Consider the following 19525-nt stretch of genomic DNA (forward strand, 5'->3'; position numbering starts at 1 on the left):
ATCTAAACCTGGCTAACTGCGTTACCGCTGTGTAACAGAAGGTATCTAGTGTACTACCGTCACTTCCCCTTTTTCCTATTTTAAAGACGAATATTGCGCGAGTAAAAGCCTCCGTAAGAGAGAGAATCTTTACTTTACCTTCATAGCCTTTTCGTGGAATATATGTGGTAGACGCAATGAAATAAGTTAGTACGTTCTCGTAATTAGAACAGCAACCTAGCAAACGAATCTGTGACGAAACGCGCTACTCTTCTCTGGATCTCTCTTCTCGCATGAAATCCTGCGCACCATGGATGCAGGGCAGACAGGCAGATTCCATATTATTAGATTTCCGGAAAGCGTTTGACATGGTGTCTCACTGCAGACGATTAACGAAGGTACAAGTATACGGAATAAGCACTCCGGTAAGTGAGGGACTAGAAGGCATCTTAACTAATAGAACGTTTTTCTCAACGGCGAGTGGTCATCAGAGACAAGAGTATCGTCTGGAATGGGCATGGAAGTATGATAGGACTGCTCTTATTCTCTGTATACGTAAATGATCTGACAAACAGGGTGAGAAGCAACCTGAGGCTGTTTGCTGAAGGTGTTATGTTGTACGGGGAGGTCTCGTCGTTGAAAGACTGTAGAGCGATACAAGATGACTTAATCAAAATTTCTGTTCGAACACGGCATTAGTAGTGCGCTGCTTGAGACAGTCGCGTCGAATAAATATCTAGGTGTAACGTTGCAGAGGAATGTGAAATCGAACGAGAGCGTAAGGATGGTCGTAGCCGCGCGGGATAGCCGTGCGGTCTTAGGCGCCTTGCCGCGGTTCGAGCGGCTCCCCCCGTCGGAAGTTCGAGTCCTCTCTTGAGCATGGGTGTGTGTGCTGTCCTTAGCGTAAGTTAGTTTAAGTAGTGTGTAGGCCTAGGGACCGATGACCTCAGCAGTTTGCTCCTATAGAACGTGTCACTAACTTCCAATAATGGTTGTAAGGAAGGCGAATGGTTGACGTCGGTTTATTCGGAGAATTTTAGGAATATGTAGAGTTCATCTGTAAAGAAAACCGCGTATAGCACACTAGTGCGACCCATTGTTGAGTACTGTTCGAGTGTTTAGGATCCGCACCAACATCGAGGCAATCTAAAGACTCGCTGTTAGATTTGTTACCGGTAGGTTTGATCAGTATGCGAGTATTAGGAAGATGTTTCGTGAAATGAAATGGAAATCCCTGGAGGGAAGAAGACGTTCTTTTCGCGCGGCGCTATTGAGAAAATTTAGAGAAACGGCATTTGAGGCTGATTGTGGAGCGCTCCTGCTGACACCAACATACGTTTCGCTTAAGGACCACGAAGATGTAAGAGAAATTAGGGCACGCACGGAGGCATATAAACAGTTATTTTCCCTAGCTCCATTTGCAAGTAGAACAGGAAAGGAAACGGGTAGTAATGGTATAAGGTATCTTCTGTCATGCACCGTACGGAGTATGTATGTAGATGTAAGTCTTCTCCATGTCTTCTATCGATGCTACCCGATAATACCTCGTATGGGCACCAGACTGAGAAACAGTAGTGGTGTATCAGCCGAACGAGGGTTTTGTTAGCTATTTCCTTCCTCAGCATTCTTACAATGAGTCTCAGTCAGGCAGCTCATGTTCCTCCCAAGAGTTTCATGTGTTCCTTTAACTTTAATTCGTTTCGCACGCATACTTCCAGACGTGTAATGTACGTGACAGTTCCGCAATCGTGTAATGAAACAGCGGCTCCTCCTACCTATTTACGCGCAGTATGCCACATTTGTTTATATCGTGTGTCGACAGGTAGTCCGTGCACCGAGAGCCGATCTTCTGCACATCTTCCTGCAACTCGCTAGAGCTCTCCAGCATCGACATACGTCAGTTCACGGGTGTGTATTTGCACAGAAAGCCTCGACAGAAGCCAAATGTCAGTCGATAGTGAGCAGAGCCTCTTCCTGCTGCCTGGGAGGAGCACCTGCCTAACGGACCCCTGGCCGGCAGCGCCAAGTTTCCAAATAGGCGGCGCTCAGCGCGGCGGAAGACGGCTGCCCCGCCCGCTCCCACTTCCCTGGCGTCACCGCTATTTGCGACCACTTTGCTCTTCCCGGGATCCCCTCCCTCCCTCTCTCCTCCTCTCCGCGCGAAGTCCTCGCGGACTGACCGTCGCAGCCGCTAAGCGCAAACCCATTGCGGAGCCTGTATGCCAAAGAGACTGCGCGTCTATCTAGATACACACTCCGCGAGCCACCACACGGTGCAAGGCGAAGGGTCAGCAGTACCACTGCTAGTCAATCCCTTTCGTGTTCCGCTTGCTAATGGAGCGAGAGAAAAACGACTTCTCACATCTTGTTTTTGCCGTCACTACACTAGCTGTACGACGATGGTTGTACGCAGTCTGTCGCAGATGCTGCTTCTGCAAACGTTCTCGGTGGTGTTCCGCAAAAAGAAATCTTCTTTCCTCCATTTCTGTTCATAGAGCGTTTCAGTTAACACTCTCATGTTGACTGAACCTACAGGTAATAAACCTAGCAGCACGCCCCTGGATTACTTCGATGTCCTCCTTTAATGTGACCTGGTGTGAGTCCCAAACACTGAAGACTGGATCACACAAGAATTCTGTTCGCGGTCTTTTTTACAGATGAGCTACACTTCTCGACAATTCTTTCAACAAAACGGAACATTCGCCTTGCCTACAACCGACCTTACGTGCTCGTTCCACTTGATGTCGCTATGTTTCATGACGCAACACACGGCTAATGCTGATATTCTAATATTACAAAGAACGCTATCCCTAGCCTATGTGAACTCCGACTTTTTCACACTTAGAGCAAGCTGCTTACTCATCACACCGCATAGAAACTTTATGGGAGTCTTCTGCGTCCTCTTACAGTCACTCAACGACGAAAGTATCGTTTACGCACATACAGGGCAAAAGCGGTCATATCACAGTTGCACTCCTGACGGTGCCCTCGTCTCCGATGAACACCCGTAGTTCAGAACTGACGTGCATAACTGAAAAAGTCTTTCAGTATAAGTCATACAGCACTTTCGTAACAGAACTCCACGCCAACGGACTGCACGCAGATCACACTAAATACGCATCTAGACTTGGGATAAAATAACAGCAAACCTATACAACAATCACATCAGAGAATGACTACATTTAATCAAAAATATGAGTCAGTAAATAAGTAATTTTAGGAATCGTGATGAGTTTCATGGGCCTCTTACCACAACCTTACGCACGCCTGACAGAAAAAAAAGAGTTCAAATGTGTGTGAAATCTTATGGGACTTAACTGCTAAGATCATCAGTCCCTAAGCTTACACACTATTTAACCTAAATTATCCTAAAGACAAACACACACACACACACACACCCATGCCCGAGGAAGGACTCGAACCTCGGCCGGGACCAGCCGTAGAGTCCATGACTGCAGGTCTGACAGCATTTAAAAAGTTATCGCGATTTTACTTTCACAGTGAAACACAACCTGCTGGCTTCTCTTACTTCATTACAATTACAGTCGGCTGTCGGTAATACAAGCATGTGTAAATCGAAGTGGTTGTCAGACCGTCTCGCGAAAACACAGTAACTCTTATGTCAGTGGCTATGTAACACTCGGTAATTCGAATTCTCTCCTCAGTTGTTCAGATAATTATTTCGTCATTCGACTCTTCGAGACATTCCTGTGTTTTCCCCTGCAATTTATATTTTACAACAGTACGTAAATTGGTTGTCAAAATGACTTCAAAGAAGTACAAGTGTTCGCCTTCCTCGGAGAAGAAACATATAACTGAGGCCGTGGAAAAAAAGTAGAGCATGATGCGAAAACATTAGGGACTCCTGCCATTCACGCTGTTGACAATCCTGAAGCGGAGAGAGAGAACTGTTGAAGACGTAAGGAGGGAGGAAGCGGGCAACGGGACAGGTTCGAGCACGCTGACTGAAATGACGCAGTCAGTGTGCAGCACTAAGAGTAACTGTTCGTGGATGTACGTTTAAAGGAAAGGCTAAGGCATTCGCCGTTAGTGTGGGGTGGCTCAGTTAATGTTTTTACAGAAAGTAGCTTCGTTTATAGGAAAATTCGTGGGGACAATACGAGTACTGATGACAATTTGTTTAATATCGAAAAATAAATTAAACTGAAGCTTTCCAATGCATTTTCCAAAGTTTGTGTGTGTCCGTTTGAAATGTTAAAATAAATACAAAATAATTAAGTACGTAAAAAATCAATTTTCTTTTAGTTTCAGTCCTAGTTGTCACTTCGTTTCTTTCTATAGAGAAATGGGGCATGGATGTGTGTGATGTCCTTAGGTTAGTTAGGTTTAAGTAGTTCTAGGGTACTAATGACCTCAGAAGTCAAGTCCCATAGTGCTCAGAGCCATTTGAACCATTATACAGAAATAGGACTGTTACTGAATATAGGTACCATTTGTAACTCATACTCTTACTTGTACTTGTACTGAATCCACTTTGGTCAAAGTTACTAGAACTTTATGTTGAGACACTTGAACATGGAATTACCGCCAGTGGACTGTTCGTACGCCATACTCCCGGAATCCGCTACTGCAGCAGTGGGTCTACTGCCCCTGCCCTGCCCGCTGCGCCTACCTAGCCGGCGCACGCTACCGGCAACACTCGCGATGCTCCCAGAAAAGAAAAAACCACAAGTGACCAGACGGGCGCTGCGCAGCGCGAGAGGCCAGAAAAACCGCTCCGCGGGCTGCTGCCAGCTTCCGGCTGTCCGAGTACAGCCATTGTCCACCAACAGAAACAAAACCGAGAGCCATTCTGTCAAGAACTGGCGTTAAGAGACCGCGGCAGGTGGTTAAGGCACTGGACTTGTATTCGGGAAGAGCGGGGTTCAAATTTCAGTGCCGCCATTCAGAGTACGGTCTGCCGTGAATTCACCACACTGCTGAAGGCACAGCTGGAACGTTTTTCTTACTCCCTACCTGTTTTTTCTTACACTGCCGACGATGAGAAAGGTGAATCTGCGCAAGTCGATAACAGGAGACGAGAAGCAATAGGCAAGCACATGCAGAGTCGACTAGCGCCAGAAAACGAAGAATTTAGTAAGACCGAGAAAGGAGGGTAACAATAAACACCAACATGTACACAACCATGCAGTTCAGTCATCTGTATGTCATTTGTCTAGCGTTTGCAAATAAAATGTGTTCGAGGGAAAGAAGAAAACAGTAATCCATAAATGAGATTTTCACTCTGCTGCAGAGTGAAAATCTCATTCTGGAAACATCCCCAAGGCTGTGGCTAAGCCACGTCTCCGCAATTTCCTTTCTTCCAGAAGTGCTAGTTCTGCAAGGTTCGCAGAAGAGCTTCTGTAAAATTTGGAAGGTAGGAGACGAGGTACTAACGGAAGTAAAGCTGTGGGGACGGGGCGTGAGTCTTGCTTGGGTAGCTCAGTTGGTAGAGCACCTGCCCGCGAAAGGCAAAGGTCCCGAGTTCGAGTCTCGGTCCGGCACAAAGTTTTAATCTGCCAGGAAGTTTCAGTAATCCATAAATTACGAAGATAAAGAAAAGGGCATTTGGGGAGGGGGGTATTTGTTTAATTTGCAAGCGTCGCAGCTGTTAGGTTGATGCATTCACCAACACTTCACGAGAACCGCGAATTATTGTGGGGAAGCTATACTTAACACGCTCTTGGGAAGTCTCCCACATGTGTGAAGTGCACTGCAGCTAAACATTGAACAAAGCAACTTTTTGTTTAAAAAAAAATTCAACTGATTCCGCGTGAATCACGTAATAGTGGCCTAGCTAATAATGCTGGAAGTGGATATGCGGCGTGAGTCACGTGCTGAGCTAGCAACGAAGTGTAGATGCCGTAAACGAGGGATTCACTGTGGTCGTGCGTCGAAGTACCGGCTGGCGTGAACTTGCAGTGAAATTTAAATGCACGAAATCGAGAGGGAAGGAAGACTTTAGCTCCGTTGTTGTATATGAGTCAACCGTGATACAGCCTACGATTACCATTATTTCCTCGTGCGTCGTACAGACAAAAGGAAGGAAGATTCTAACGAGGAAGCTGGTTGAGCTCATACTGTGCGCTGTTTAAATAAAGCAAATTCTGGTTATTAACAGCGTACTGTCACGAGACAGAACCGGTGTAGCCAAACGCTCTGTTCGTGTCCACGCCATCCGCTAGATAATTTTCCAGATACACCTTTTAGCCACAGTTGGCCAGAGTATCTCCTGCTCAGACAAGGCATGATACAGACAAAATGATCCACCGACGTCAATACTGAATTAATAGAAGTAAAAGTAATTTGGTTCCAAGACCTGCAATGCTGTCGTTGATTTTCAAAATGCTGCGCTACCACTGCGTAAATAGACTAGCAAGACCAGAAAAATGGTTCAAATGGCTCTGAGCACTATGGGACTCAACTGCTGAGGTCATTAGTCCCCTAGAACTTAGAACTAGTTAAACCTAACTAACCTAAGGACATCACAAACATCCATGCCCGAGGCAGGATTCGAACCTGCGACCGTAGCGGTCTTGCGGTTCCAGACTGCAGCGCCTTTAACCGCACGGCCACTTCGGCCGGCCAAGACCAGAAGCCAGTGTCGCTATTTTCAGTTGACAACAGTAGTTGAACAAACTGTATGCCCTCCGCTACTAGCGTCGTCGGTTACTATAGCTTCTCTCGTACATAAAACATATCAGATCCTGGCGTTGTAACTACAATCGGATCGAGAATAAGAGACCTCAAGTGTACAGTAACACGTCGAACAAGTGCATCTGAATGAGGTTGTACGACAGGAAAAATAATCCTGAAAACAAAATCAGACATCTGTCGGCAAGGTGTTACATCGTTAAGAAGTACAGCATAAATATTACCATTTTTAGCCTCCTCCTCTATATATATTATATTAAATGACCTCTAAGGAAAAACGTATCAATTAATAAACAAATGTTCGGAGCCTAATAAAATGAACGATGTAGGTTCTTCCTGGTCCATAAATTCTCGATTTCCCGTGTGAGTCCAATCGCATGAATGAGCGTCATTCCAGGATATGCCGCACAAGTTACCTGTAATCAGTCCCTTTCTTAGACAAACCAGTCCCCAGTATCGTATGAACCGAACGGAAACATGCTGGTCACTCCATTTACAGCTGGCAGTGTGCGATAATTCCACTTCATATTCCTATGTTATGATTTCCAGCAGGTGTTGACATAATATTAGAGACTATTTGTAATCATGACACCTGTCTCGTTTCTACCGTACGACACGTGCACAATTCTACGTTCACAAATTTAAAATCTAATAATTTCTTTGATATGATCCGGTATAAATGCAACTGTACCGTCCAAAAATTCGCCATACAGAACTGCATAATCTAAAAAAGGGTGTGACTGAAGACAATACCGCCAATAGCACAGAATGCGCACAGTAATAGTTCTATCACATTTCCTTGGATTGGATTCGGAATTAGTCTTGTATCTATGGAAGTATCTTCGTGCAGATTATAGAGACTAGGAGTGAAGACAAATCCTCGAACCCTTCTGCAAATAAATTACTGTAAAAGAACCGATATGTTTATTGCGAAAGCGTAGGTCGCCAGACAAGTTCCAAAATAGCCAAGCGCTATCTCTACACAAATTCTCGTGTATCTGCTGTGCCCATCCATAAAACAAAAACATTTGCAAACTGCTTTCTACTGCTGTCTGCTTGCGGTACAAGCTAATCTGCACACAAATGCCCTGTTGCGCTTGACCGAAAAGTTAAGACCTTCCTTCTGTCAACACGAATCCCTTCCCCCTAAAAAGAAACGAAAAAATAAAATCTACGTATCTTGCGAACTTTCGCTGTCAAACAGCAATGTAAATGCTCCGATTTTCTCCCAGCTACAGTTTTTTCTCTTTCCATTTCTCGGTCATATTACTTTCTTTACCCCTATTTTCATTACTTCTGTTTCATCACGTTCGTCTTTATCTCTTCCAGCCCTTCACTCATCCCAATTGCTCTTATTACGCACAGTTTAAATCCACCCTCCTACAATTTGCCTCTATTATTTTACTTATCATGAAGTAATATAAATAATTAAATGCCAATAATGTTGTCCTCCCGCGACGAATATGCAGCCTATAGTGAATATAAATTGTTTTTTTCTACGCTACTCACATCATAGTAATTTCTAAAGGTATGCTTTGCGTTGGATACAACTGATAACATGGTTCCCGTTATGAATGTGATGTATAGTATGGAGAATTCCTGGTTAGATGTGACAAGAGGGCCTAATGTCCTCATCCGGCCAGGATAAATAAATAAAAACACAGTTTACATAATAACGGCCACGGTTGGTTTGGAAATTCCTTCCAGACTTGGGAGAGGCGACACTACGTCTAGGCAGGCAGGGAGGAGCAGGTGTAACAGCGCGCGGAGGGCCGGTGTAACCGAAATCGCAGCGGGGGCCGGCGGCTTCCGGGCGGATGCTGCGAGACGCAAGAGGAGACGTGGCAACGCCGCGACTACTTGTTGCAAGGAAGAGAAGAGGCCGCAGGAGCAGGAATGTGACTCCTCCGCCTCCACCAGCGCCTGCACCTGTTGGTGGCCCCAGCCCGGACGCCCGATAAGATTAGCGGGGTTCGTTTCCAGGCCGCAAGAGAGCGTGACCAGCTCCGGAAGGGAAAGGACCCCGGCCACCCGAGGGCAGTGGCTCGTCATGTGTTCCGAAACGCCGCCTCCGCTGCTGAGGTCGACCTCTTCCTGCTACGCAAGCGGCTGACTATGAAATGTCTTACGTCAGAAGACACGGGCGGTCTAAATGGCACTCCACTGATGCCGCAATTGCGCTCTTGTCCCGATGCTTCCCTGACGATTCAGAGCACATGCGTACAGGAGAGTCAACAAGAAAACCTCTTAACAGTACAACCACTCACTCAGCAAGGGTGCTTCCGCTCGTTCATACCTCCAGGCTAACAGCGAGCGATAATATCAGGAGGATGTACGAGAGCTTATTACGCAGTATTAAAAGCTAATGCTTCAGCAAATTCTACCAACGACACAGCCTTGACGGTGTGGCTATCTAATTTAAAAATCACAACTGTAATATTACAGGAAAAAGATGCCGAAGTGCCGTTAATACAAAAGACGAAGAGCGGCTGGAATGTATATATTGTATTGGAACAAGAAGAGGGCGTTCGAAGCTCTAAAACGTATATGCCTCAAAAAATAATTCCGTCTATGCGAGAGCACGTCGACTTATCCCTATTGGCCTTCCAGACACGAGATATTTTTCTGCCTGTCCAGTTGAACTGACAGCAAGAGTCACGTGAACTGCCGCCAGCAAAATATCCGCCTCTTCCCTTTTATATTGTGGGCAGAACGCAATTGACGAATTTAATGAGTCTAAAATATTTAAAGTCTGAGTCATTGAACTTTCAAAGTTGTCGCGCGTGGAAAAATGTTACAAACATTCTGCGCATATAAACAAAACGAAACAAGACCAGTTGATGAAAACACCGCACGCTTTGCCCTCGCAATGGCAATAGCAGAAAATGCGACAGCAGTCTACAAAGACATTTCACTTTCAAATTCTGCACTGACACTTCCTTTCCGGTATGACAACAACTGTTTTTTCTTACAGACACTATAAGGCATATCGTAGAAAGATGTTTACTTCACCACGGACACAAATAAGAGGCGTACGATTAAAAACATCCGCTAACGTAATCAGCCAGGATATGTTTCTCTGGCTTCGTAGGGAAGCACACAATGGTACAGTACAGGCACTGGAGACGCTCCGTCACCGCGAAAGCAACAAGTCTGCGCGCCGGTGACAGATGAAATGTTTACCTTTAGGAGGGTGCTGCGAAGAGATCCGGTGTCCTTGTGAAGGAACTGAAGAAGAGCGCTGTGGCAGCAGCGACGACGCTCGTGTAATCCTGTCCGGCAGAGTACGGCGAGTCACCACAAAATCACAACTAGAATGACGCGGCCGCGAGCGGCGTTTGGCGTTGACTCCGGCTGCTGGGCGGACGATCCATGTGGCGGCGCGGCGGTGAGCTTTTCCGCGTTAAGACGAACGCTCCTGCTACGAGGGATGGACACGCACTCACTTCGCTAATGAGAGGCGCGAGCACACCGGGAAGCGAACAGGTGGCGTGGGACTGTCACTCGACGGCTGTGAACGGTCGCTGACGGGCCACGGACAAATGCCTGCTGCGCTCCACTGTTTACCGACCACCACACGCTTTCGCTCCACCCGCTCGCGCCGAAGTCGGCTCGCCAAGTGCGCGCGGAGCGCGAGCCGGCACTCAGCTGGGCTGGAGGAGTGGAGGGGGTGACAGTGGCAGAGTGGGGGGGGGGCGCGGGAGGAGGAGGGGGAGAAGACAGGCGCGGAGGGTTCGCGCGCTCGCCGCCGCGCACGTCCGGCGCTGGCAGCGCGGCAGATAATAGCGAGTGTACAGTGCCTGATGAAAGCCAATTACCGGCGCCGCGGCGGATCGATGCGGCTGCTGCCGTGCCTTGGTGTGTGCACGCGTGTGCGTGCGTGTGTGAGAGCGGCGAGCAGCGCTCGCCTGGGTGCGGCCGCCGACGCCGCACGCGGAAGCGCCGCCAGACAATCGGCCGCGCAGACAAACCGGTTTCGCGGAAGGATGACGCAGTCTCCCGCAGCACCGCCTTTATGGCAGCAGATGAGCACGAACCCGTTTAATCAGCCCTGCTGACCGGTAGTGACTGCGAGGCACTTGTGCTCTACAGTATCTCAATTTTTTTTTCACTGTCGTTCAGAAGATCGAACCAAAGGTTAAGGAATGAACCGAAGAGCGTTGATGCTACACATGTATTTCTTTGAGCCATAAGTCGTACAAAACTGTACATTAACTAACTGTGAAGTATTATGGGATAGAAATTCTTCCAATCCATATGTGGCATACAGCAAACCAGTGCTTAACAGTATTTATACTAAGATGGTATCTGTTCTTTCGGACATGTCCGAAAGAACAGATACCATCGGTGACCATGCAGCTCGTTAGAATGAAATTACCTTGAAATGAACACCCTTAGCTGTTTACAGGCGTTGACATACGTCAACGGGTTCAAATGGCTCTGAGCACTATGGGACTTAACTGCTGAGGTCATCAGTCCCCTAGAACTCAGAACTACTTAAACCTAACTAACCTAAGGACATCACACACATCCACGCTCGAGGCAGGATTCGAACCTGCGACCGTAGCTGCCACGCGTTTCCAGACTGAAGCGCCTAGAACCGCTCGGCCACACGGTCGAGTCCCAGGTTCGAGTCCCGGTCGGGGCACACATTTTCATCTGTCCCCGTTGACGTATGTCAACGCCTGTAACCAGCTAAGGGTGTTCATTTCATTCTAACTTAACAGTATTGGTTAAAAACAGTCTTGGTTGCAATTTTAATTTTTTTTATTTTCAACGACGCGTTTCGTTTTATTTAGGCATCTTGAGGTTATCTTTCGCGTCCATCTAGAAAAGATAAGCTAAATAAGATAAGCTAAATAAGATAAGCTAAATAAGACGAAACGCGTCACTGAAAAATAAAAAAAACCTAAAATTGCAACCAAGACTGTTCTTAACCAATACTATTGTGGGATAGCTAAAATAACGATCTTCATAGCTCACATCCACGTGTCCAAGGCAAGTTTGTGTTCCGTTACAAAGAGCTTTTAACGTAATTGGGTTGTTAGCCCAATGCCCAACCCTCCTCCTTTATCCGGGCTTGCGACCGACAGTGGCTGTTGCAAGGCAACTGACCTCAGGTGGTGCTAAACGAGACAAGGGAAAACTATCAATAATCGAAAGAAGAGTGATAAGGAAGATATGGGGAGCGATTTTAGATAAAGGAGAATGGAGGAGGAGGAAAATGAGGATATCTGTCACATGATGCAACGACCTTCAATCATACAGAAGTTGAAGTGCAAAAGAATTCAGTGGGCGGGCCATGTAGCACGCATGTCAAAAGAAAGACAGGCGAAGAAAACAATTGGAGGGAAACCAAGCACCAGACGCCCCACAGGACGACGAAGGCAGCGTTGGATGAAAGACACTGCGAAGGACCTGGAAACTCTGAAGATTGATGACACACGGAGGAACCGGAATTGGAGGCAGTGGAACAGTGCGTGGTCTGCAGGGCGTCTGAGCGTGGGATAGTTAAAAAAAAATGCGTGTGAAATCTTATGGGACTTAACTGCTAAGGTCATCAGTTCCTAAGCTTACACACTAATTAACCTAAATTATTCTAAGGACAAACACACACACCCATGCCCGAGGGAGGACTCGAACCTCCACCGGGACCGGCCGCACAGTCCACGACTGCAGCGCCTAAGACCGCTCGGCTAATGCCGCGCGGCGTGGGATAGTTCCCTCCTACGTTATCTCCCGCCAGAACTGGGCAACAGCAACAGCTCCGTCTTCAGCACTCGTCTGCTCTTCCATCTCTGGATCACTCAGGACACCATGGGCCGTGGCACAGGGTATCCATTGACTGTTCTTCTTTAGAATATCCCCATTTCACAAGGTTGTCCCTAAATTCACCAATAACTGACCTTAGCCGTTCAATGATCTCTAGGTGCATCAATCGAGGCGGTAGGCACTCAGCACATTTGACCCATTTATGAAGTTGATCACATCTAACGGCCCACAGCGCATGGATACATTGTGCTGATGGTGAACTGAAGAAACTACCAAATCTGATGGTTGATGGCCATGAAGTACGCGTAAATGATTTCGTTCCACCTTTTTCCTTTCAACATCAGCAGCTTTACAACACACCGACCGAGGTGGCGTGACAGTTAGCACACTCGTCTCGTGTTCGGGAGAATGACGGTTGAAATCCGCTTTCGGTCATCCAGATTTAGGTTTCCTGTGAGTTACCTAAATCTTCATAGATCCATACTTGTGTTCTGTCTCTGCTGACTTCGTTGTAGATGGGACGTTAAACCCTTACCTTCCTTTATAATCTGATCAGGCTAAATAAGCAGTAAATACATCAATATTAGTTTGGTGCACAAGTTCATAAAGTTTTTGTTTTACATGTTAGTATTTCGGTTGCTATGGGTTTATTTATCGATTTTTTTTAAAGTTCACTGTTGCTGTTTGAGTCTTCATAATCTCATTTTGTCATCTGGTGGAGCTATGGACGCTACAAAATGTAGTGCCAACTGGAGAAACCGAAACGTTTCCAACATATGCTTCTCTTTTAAGTTCAATAGCCGGGAGACAGCAGCAGAACCAGCCCCAAAAATTTGAGCCGTGTATGTAGATTATATCATTGGACAGAGCACTTCAAGAAAATCGTTTTCTTGTTTAAGGAGGATCGTTTTGACATCAGTGTCTCTTTACGTTCAGGAAGACCTTCGGGGTTTGATGAAGATCGTTTAAACGCAGTAATCCACAATGATCCATGTCCTTGTATTCGAGAACTGGCAAATATAAAGAACTGTGTTTTTTTCTTTTTATTTTGCACGTCTGGTTCCGTACGACCAAATTCAGGAGCAAATCTCCAAAGTCATGGAAAGTGTCAGTACATGAAATTACAACAGAAAAGTAATAACAGATAAAATAAAATGTTTATGAATCCAAGAAACCGTCAAGTCGTAAGTTTATGTATACGCAATCAACAATATAACACAGGAGTCAGCTTAATTTTTCAAGGAACTCCTCGACAGAATAGATGGAGTAATCCATGAGGAAACTCTTCAGTTCATATTTGAAAGCGCGTGGGTCATTCCACCACCGTGAGACATTTGCATGCAATGGGGAAGGTTCACAAATCGGGTGTATGGGTACCGCATGCTCTAAGCCAAAATCACAAAACTCAGCGGGTGGCCATATGTCCATCTCTTCTTGCTGGTCGTAAATTGGCTGGCGAACAACGCCGACCATTCATATCCTGCATAGTTACTGGTGACGAGAAATGATGTCTTTATGCTAACATAAGGAAAAGGAAGGAATGGTTGAGCCAAAACAAAGCAGCAACTGCCCTTAAACAAAGAACTGCGCTCATCCATAAAAATAATGTTATGCATCTGGTGGAGCAGTGACGGTGTTGTGTACTACGAACTGCTTCCCCGAGGTGTAACCATAACTGCTGTCAAAAACTGAGTTGTCTTGCAGACGTAGTCTGATCTTACACCCTCAGATTTTTGCCTTTTCCGCTCTCTATCGAACAATCTTCAAGGATCTTCCTTTCCGGATGAAAATGCACTCCGAACATGGATCGACGAGTTCTTCGCCTCAAAACCACGTTATTTTTACAATCGCGGAATCGGAAAGTTACCCCAGCGTTGGCAGACTTGTAAATACCAGAGGAGAGTATATTAATGATGAGCAAAATCTCTGTTATCTGTATTTGCTGTGTTTATTCAACTTAAGGAAAAACGCTACGAACTTATGCACCGACATAATATATTACGCACCATGACTTACCTGCCAAGCAGTAAACCTTGTCTATCGGTTGTAGACATCCTGTGATCAGTTCTGCAGTTTAATACAGCGCGACGTCCATTTGCATTGCATGGACAGAGCTGTACCACACAGTGCACGCATATCCGCTGATTGACACCATAAAGCCTGCAGGGCTGTCAATAAATCTGTAAGAGTACGAGGGGGTGGAGATCTCTTCTGAACAGCACGTTGCAAGGCATCCCAGATACGCTCAATAACGTTCATCTTTGGGGAGCATGGTGGCCAGCGGAAGTGCTTAGACTCAGAACAGTGTTACTGGAGCCACTCGGTAGCAATTCCGGACGTGTGGGGTGTCGCATTGTCCTGCTGGAATTGCCCAAGTCCATCAAAATGGACAATGGACACAAATGGATCCAGATGATTAGACATGATGCTTACCTACGTGTCACCTGTCAGAGTCGTATCTAGATGTATCAGGGGTCATATCTCACTCCAACTACACACGCCACACACCATTACAGAGCCTCCAACAGCTTGAACAGTATACTGCTCAAATGCAGCGTCCATGGATTCATGACGTTGTCTCCATACCCGTACACGTCCATCCAATCGATCAATTCGAAACGAGACTTGCCCGACCCGGCAACATGTTTCCAGTCATCAACGGTCCAATGTCGGTGTTGACGGGCCCAGGTGAGGCGTAAAGCTTCGTGTCGTGCAGTCATCAAGAGTACACGCGTGGGCCTTCGGCTCCGAAAGTCCGCATCGAAGATGTTTCGTTGAATGGTTTGCTCATTGACACTTATTGATGGCCCAGTATTGAAATCTGCAGCAATTTGCTGAAGGGTTACACTTCTGTCACGTTCTTCTGAACGATTCTCTTCAGTCGTCGCCGGTCCCGTTCTTGCAAGAACTTTTTCCGGCCACAGCGATGTCGGAGATTTGATGTTTTACCGGATTCCTGATATTCATGGTACACTCGTGAAATGGTCGTACGGGAAAATCCCAACTTTAGCACTACCTCGGAGATGCTGTCCCATCGCTCGAGCACCGAGTATAACACCACGTTCAAACTCACTCAAATCTTGATAACCTGCCATTGTAGCAGCAGTAACCGATCTAACAACTGCGCCAGACGCTTGTTGTCTTATATAGACGTTGCCGACCGCAGCGCCGTAACCTGCCTGTTTACATATCTCTGTACTTGAATACGCATGCCTATACCAGATTCTTTGGCGTTTCAGTGTAATTAAACTTCCACTACTTGAGAGAGCCCCCTTGAATAACGAGTGATCGTAGGTCATTGAAACTGTAAGGACACGAGGAAGAGAAATAAATAGCCAAAACTCCATTGACAGAAATACATTTTATGTTCCACACGAAAGGGTGTCATTTATTATGTACGATGCATACGTTAAAGGTTACAAACGTTGCTCAACGATATGACATCTGCATTCCCTACAGGCTGGAAGCGCACTAGAGATTCCATTCCATAACGCTTCGCAGCACTTTTCGAACGGTTGACCGTGGAACGTTCATCTATCGTAACACAGCTCGTAAACTGCTTGAATATCGCTCATTACGTCCAGCATTCTGTGCCATGGCAACAGCAGCTTTCTCAGCAATTTGTGGCGCAAATGGTCATCGACCTGTTCCACGAACAGTCCCCAAATCGCCAGTTGATTGGAAATTCCTAATCATGTTCTTTCGACTCCGGTGCGGAAAGAGGACCTCTCGGTGTTCCTTAAATGTGTCGACACGTGCGAAGAGCAGCAGCATTGTTTCTGATGTTTTGATAAAATATCTCTGCGAGTAAAGCCCTGCTGCCCTCAGCCAGACCCATGGTGACTGTCTCTAACTGTAATGCGCACCAATGCTAGTGTTTCAACGCTACGTCGTCGTGCCAGCACCGCCATGTCATGCCACTAACACTATTAACAACGCAAACCCTGCAGAGCACGCTCTGGACATCATTCCTATGAAGTTGGATACACAGTCGGTAAATAGTTTTCCGTCTACACTGGCTCAAGTGGCGAAACTTTAATTACAACGGTCCTGTACAACTGCATGACTACAGTGCAAGTCACACTTAGGTGCTTGGCAAAGGTTCCATAAAATCATTTGTACACTATTTCTCGACCGTGCCACTCTCGAATACGACTTGGAGAAGATGAATAAATAAGTCGTTCCGTGTGAGCTCTGATTTCTCTAATTAAAATGCGATGTTCATTTCATCCTATGTGGGCGGAAGTCTACAAAATACGAGGGTAACTATTTATTTACAGCTCGAACAGAATAGATACCTGTTTAAAAGTTTTACTGACCTTCAAAGTAGTCAGCAGCATTGTGTATAACCCGTTGCCAGCGATGTGGAAGTCGTAGGATACTCTTAGCAGTGCCAGTTGTGTGACACTTCGAGCGGCGCAGTCCATTGCCCGACGAATTTGTAGCAGTTCTGAAGCGAATGCCGTGAAGTGTTTACTTCAGTTTAGAAATAGAGTTGAGCTCACGGGGGCTTAAGTCAGGGGATGCAGTAGGTGGTATAGCATTTAGCAGCCCTATCAGTCAAACAAATCAGTAACAGCTTGCACTGTAGGTGCTTGAGCAATGTCCTACAAAATGATGGTCAGGTCCTGCAGAAAGTGTCATCACTTCTGTCTCTGTGATGTTCATTTTTTGAACACAACCTACGACCAGCTTAGAGACAGAAGTCATGGCACTTTCTGCAGGACCTGACCATCATTTTGCAGGACAATGCTCAAGTACGTACAGTGCAAGCTGTTTCTGGTATGTTTAACTGATGGGGCTGCTAAGTGCTATACCACCTACTGTACTCCCCTGACTTAAGCCCTCATAAGTTGAACTCAATTTCTAAACTGAAGGAAACACTTCACGGCATTCGCTTCAGAACTGCTACAAATTCGTCGTGCAATAGACCGCGCCGCTCGGACTGTCAACACAACTGGCACTGCTAAGAGTATCCTACAACTTCCACATTGGTGGCAACGGGTTATACAATATGCTGGTGACTACTTTGAAGGTCAGTAAAACTTTGAAACACGCATCTATTTTGTACGACCTGTAAATAAATAGTTGCCAGTATTAAAGTTGCAACCCTCGTATTTTCGCATCCTGTAGAGAAAGCCGGTGACGGAAATTTCGTGAGAAGATCCTGCTGCAGTGAAAATAGCCGTTGTTTTAATGTTTGCTACTCTAGATAACCTATCAGTCACCTCTCCCTTTATTCGCGATAATAGAAAACGAATGACCTTTCTTTGGACTGTTTCGATGTTATTCGTCAACCCTATCTGGTACGCATTCCATATTGCGCAGCAGTACTCCAGAAGAGGAAAGACAAGCTTAGTGTAAGCAAAGCTTAGTGTAAGCAGAGTCTTTAGTACTTCTCGCTGCATCTTCTAAGTGTTCCGCCTATGTAAAGTCTGCACTGGTTCATCTTCCCTGGAACACGTTGTATCTGACGGTTAGAATTTAAGTTGTTCGTAATCTCTAGGTATTTAGTTGAATCTAAAGCCTTTAAAATTGTGCTATTTTTATGTGTAATCAAAATTTAACTCTTTTTTTTCTACTCATGTGGAAGACAATCAATTTTTTGTTGTTTAGGGTCAATGGTTCAAATGGCTCTGAGCAGTATGCGACTTAACTTCTGAGGTCATCAGTCGCCTAGAACTTAGGGACAGCACACACATCCATGCCCGAGGTAGGATTCGAACCTGTTTAGGGTCAACTGTCACCCTTTACACTATACAGATAACTTGTGTAAATCATTCTGCAGTTTGTATTAATCTCCTGATGACTTTACTAGACGATAAACGGTAGCTGTATCTGCAAATAATCAAAAAGGGCATTTCGTCGGTCTCATATATCTTGCACATCTAATTTTTGTCATGGCTGGCACTCCGACGACGAATGCTGTCTAATTCAGGGGCCTTGTTCTCACTCAGGCCTTTCAGTTTTCTGTCAAACTCTTGTCACAATATCATATCAACAAAACATAGCTTCACCTACTTCCTATTTTCCTTCTATAATGTTATCCTGAAATTCATTTCCCTTATATTGAACCTCGATACATTACAGTCACCTTTCAGCTTTGCGTTTTTTACTTAGTACTTGCTTGCCATCTGATTGTTTGATCTCCATATAGCTGCTTACCTTTCGTTGCAGTAGGCAGCATGTATACACGGTGATTCAGCTGCCCCTACCAACGACTTTAATGCAGCCCGCAATGCCTTCAAATACCGTACGTAAGATATTCATATTCTCTCGGCTACTACGTGGAAACTATTAATCCAACAGAAAAAAATGAACGGGACCTTTTCGTACGAATTTTAATGTAGTTCAGTTTTGTTCCGGGCTATGTTTTCGCTGGAGGCGACGATTTCTAGTTGAAAAAACGTGTTTGAAGACCACTTTTGTATATTATTCTTGAATGATACGAAAACTGCATCCTCTAGCGCAAACTTATCCCAGTATATAATTAAACTATATTAAATTTCCTGAACAAAGGCCCCATATATTTTTTCTGTAGGACTAATAGGTCACACATAGCGAATGAGAGAATATTAAAAACTCGTGTGTATGGTTTATGGCGGACAGATATAATATAGCAGGTTGATTTAACCGAAATCGGCAGAGGCAGCAGAATCGCCTTGTGTATACACTGTGTGATCAAAAGTATCCGGACACCTCCAAAAACATACGTTTTTCATATTAGGTGCATTGTGCTGCCACCTACTGCCAGTTACTCCATATCAGCGACCTCAGTAGTCATTAGACATCGTGAGAGAGCAGAATGGAGCGCTCCGCGGAACTCACGGACTTCGAACATGGACAGGTGATTGAGTGTCACTTGTGTCATGCGTGGGTAAGCGAGATTTCCACACTCCTAACATCCCTGGGTCCACTGTTTCCGACGTGATAGTGAACTGGAAACGTGAAGGGACACGTACAGCACAAAAGAGTACAGGCCGACCTCGTCTGTTGACTGACAGAGACCGCCGACAGTTGAAGAGGGCCATAAAGTGTAATAGGCAGACATCTATCCAGACCATCACACAGGAATTACAGACTGCATCAGGGTCCACTGGAAGTAGTATGACAGTTAGGC

The 19525-nt window shown here is 45.7% G+C and overlaps 1 protein-coding gene across 1 annotated transcript in view; it reads right to left on the reverse strand.

Annotated features, from left to right (window-relative positions):
- LOC126199281 (ets DNA-binding protein pokkuri) overlaps positions 1-10239 on the reverse strand; it is a 199628-nt gene extending 189389 nt beyond the window's left edge. The window contains exon 1 of the mRNA XM_049936089.1: positions 9817-10239. The gene's annotated coding sequence lies outside the window, so the exon portion shown is untranslated. The remainder of the gene's footprint in view (positions 1-9816) is intronic.
- Positions 10240-19525: the final 9286 nt, after the last annotated feature.

The sequence above is a fragment of the Schistocerca nitens genome, chromosome 8 (assembly GCF_023898315.1).
Source record: "Schistocerca nitens isolate TAMUIC-IGC-003100 chromosome 8, iqSchNite1.1, whole genome shotgun sequence".
Lineage (NCBI taxonomy): Eukaryota > Metazoa > Arthropoda > Insecta > Orthoptera > Acrididae > Schistocerca > Schistocerca nitens.